Below are 3,693 nucleotides of genomic sequence, written 5' to 3'. Positions count from 1 at the left end.
TGAGTTGTCTATCACATGCCATTCACTGGGTTGCTGGTCCTTCCTCTTTCTTTTTCCTTTTTTTTTTTTTTTTTTTTTTTTTTTTTTTTTGGTCCAGTTCATAGTATCTTTGAGGTTCTAAGACATTCCTGCACTGCAGTGAATATGTTTCTCTGGTTTTGTTTGGTTTACCATACTTTGTGTAGCAAATTCTCCCCCTTTAGAATGTCATGTTTTTCTTGATGCTTGATCTTATAAGGTTTCATGGTTTTACTGGAAAAATCCCTTCACCATCCACTCAAGGCTTTTTTGAAAAGAAAAAAAAACATGGTTTCCCACTTCAGCAGTGTTAACCTCATACTTTATTGTTGATCTGTGCAGTATTTATTTTGGCATGAAAAATAAGATGTTGCTTCAACCTTTCTTTTCCCCCATATGGCTATGTAGATACCATCTGAATAACCCACACTGAACATAATTCTTTAAAATGCCAGCAAGAAGACTCAACAGGTCAGAGGCACTCATGGCCAAGTCTGTCCACCTAAGTTCAGTATCTGTCCGCACATGAGTTAAGCAGAGAACCAACTCCCACAGGTTGTCTTCTGACCTTAGTATGTGCTTTGGCATGTACATGCCCACACATGTGTTCACACACAATGAATATATGTGATTTTAAACATTAAATTGCCTACTGTACCTTATATTACAGTTAACATTCTTATGCTTTGAGTTGCCTGTTTCTGTCCAATACCAAAGTGTTTGTGTTTCTAACTTCATAATGTATTTTACTATGTGATAAAGTTTATGCCAAGACTTTGTGACTACTCTTTGTCTTTCCAAATGAATTCCAGTATTAATAATCCTATTACAATTTTGGTTAGAATCTTCTTCGAGTTGTAACCTTTAACCTCGACTCTTGGATTCTCTTCCTTTCTACTTAGATTCTCTTCCTTTCTACTTAGAACCATTAAAGCAGGCTTAGCTACTGTTGCCTTACTGAATATCAACTCATTTGACTGACACATTATCCTATGAAATTGGAGCTATAGTATAATCCCGTTTTACAATAGAAGGATTTGGGACACAGAGAGACTAAGTAGCTTACCCAGGGTCACACAGCTAATTAATTGGCAGAAAGGGGGATTCCGACCCAGGATTTGAGTTTCAGAGGCCATTCCCTTAGCCCCATTCTCCAGAGATCCCAGACAGTTGGAAATATAATTTAATGTTCCTAGGATTGAGGACAAAATGGGATAACAAGACACAGGTAAGTGTAGCTCTCAACCCTCATCAAAGAAACAGCTTTTTGCAACAGATGGGGACTAATTCGGAGATCTACAACTGGTCATAATGGAGAGAGTGAGGGACCATGGAGAGAGTGAGGGACCTTGGAGAGAGTGAGGGACCTTGGAGAGAGTGAGGGACCTTGGAGAGAGTGAGGGACCTTGGAGAGAGTGAGGGACCATGGAGAGAGTAAGGGACCTTGGAGAGAGTGAGGGACCATGGAGAGAGTGAGGGACCTTGGAGTGCCCAACTGAGAAATCTGCAAAGCAACCCACCATCCCCTGCTCAAGCTCAGAGAACATCACAGAAGAGGGAGCAGAAAGATTGTAAGAGCCAGGGCACCAGACCGGTAGACAGTGTCTCTCAGGCATGACAAGGACGCTGCACACATGAGCACTCAGCAATATGGCCGCCTGGACAAGACCAGCATAATGTTGGCATGACAATGTGGTGGTGGTGGTGGTGGGGATTCCACATGGTCGCAGCCCTAGATGAAGAGCCACAGGTGGCTGATGCCTGCAGAGAGAGGGGGCATCAGGTGACACCCATGCAGGTTCCAACCCAAAGAGGTCACCATGGGCATGTATACATACAGTTAGATGGCTCAGTGCATTATATACACATGTGTGCATATGTATACACGCACATATGTGCATACATGTAACAATAACGAAGAGATCATGGGTTTAGGAGTGGACCTGGAAGGAGCTGGAGGAGAACAGAAGGATGGGAGTGTTGTACACACACTGCTAGTGAGGGAAGTTCTTTTTTTTTTTTTCTTCCAATTTTTTATTAGGGATTTTCTTCATTTACATTTCAAATGCTATCCTCCCCAGCCCCTGCTCCTCTACCCACCCACTCCCAGTGAGGGAAGTTCTTAAAAAATAAAATTACTACCCTCTAAAGACAGTACTTTTTCCCCACTTTACTTTCCCTACTTGAGCACGATGAGAAATTTAGGAGGAGCTAGCCCTTCAGAATCTGGCCCATAATGTCCTTCAGGAGAGGGTCTACCACTCGTGATAGGAAGTTGGAGTGTTTTCATTGTTCAGAAGTGCACTGCTTTCTGGCTTGGCAGCTGCCGCATGAGCTCACTGCTGTGGAATTGCAACGAGCTGATTTCTGAGAGGTAGAGAACAGAACGGGGTTTCCAGAGCCTGGAGCAGGGGCAGTGAGAGCCAGGTGGTAGAGGAAGGTTGGGTGACTATGTGATAAGAAGCTATTGAATAGTACTATAGTTGTAGCAACTTGTAGTATACTGAATTTTTTTTAATAGAAGAGGTTTAAATATTTTCACCTTAAAGAAATAATAAAAACTTGAGGTAATAGATAATGTCACTCAAATTGGGACAGATTCACTCTCTCTCTCTCTCTCTCTCTCTCTCTCTCTCTCTCTCACACACACACACACACACACAAAACCTCCCTTGTGTGTGTCTATGTGTGTTGTGTGTGTATCTATATGTGTGTGTATGTGTATGCATGTGTGTGTGCATGTATGTGTGTTTGTGTGTATGTATATGTATGTGTGTATGTGTATATGTATGTGGGTATGTGTGTGTGTGTGTAGAGCACAAGAGACCCTATAAACATACACAGTTTTGTTTGTATCCATTCAACTCTTTCATATCCACTAACATGGCTAAAACTATTGTAACTATTGACAAAGATGTAAAGAAAGAAAGAAATAGATGTGACAAGTAGCCCATCTTCAGAGTCTTATAAAGTAGTCCCTTAAAGCATTAAAAAAAGGGGGCTGGAGGGATGGCCTGTTGGTTAAGAGTGCTTACTGCTTTTGCAGGGGACCCAAGTTTTGTTCCCAGGATTTACATCAGAGAGCTCACAAATTCCTGTAACTCCAGTCCCTGGAGATCTGACACCTCTGACCACTGTTGGTACCTGTATTTACATATGTGTGTGTGTGCGTGCACACACACACAGAGAGAGAGAGAGAGAGAGAGAGAGAGAGAGAGAGAGAGAGAGAGAGAATTAAAGTAATAAAGATGAATATTTAAAAATTAAAAATAGAAGCTGGGCGTGGTGGCACACGCCTTTAATCCCAGCACTCGGGAGGCAGAGGCAGGTGGATTTCGGAGTTCGAGGCTAGCCTGGTCTACAAAGTAAGCTCCAGGACAGTCAAGGCTATACAGAGAAACCCTGTCTCAAAAAAAAAAAAAAAAAAATTAAAAATAGAGCTGTCAGGCAATGGTGGCACACACCTTTAATCCCAGCACTCAAGAGACAGAGACAGGTTTGAGGTCATCCCAGTTTACAGAGTCAATTTTAGATAGCCAGGGATACACAGTGAGACCCTGTCTCAAAAAACAAAAAACAAAAAACAAACAAACAAAAAGGTTAAGATGCTAAATTTTATGTTATATTATATTATATATGCATACACACACACACACACACACACACACACACACA

The sequence above is a fragment of the Mus caroli genome, chromosome 14, assembly GCF_900094665.2.
Source record: "Mus caroli chromosome 14, CAROLI_EIJ_v1.1, whole genome shotgun sequence".
Classification (NCBI taxonomy): Eukaryota; Metazoa; Chordata; class Mammalia; order Rodentia; family Muridae; genus Mus; species Mus caroli.
This window is presented reverse-complemented; position numbering follows the sequence as displayed.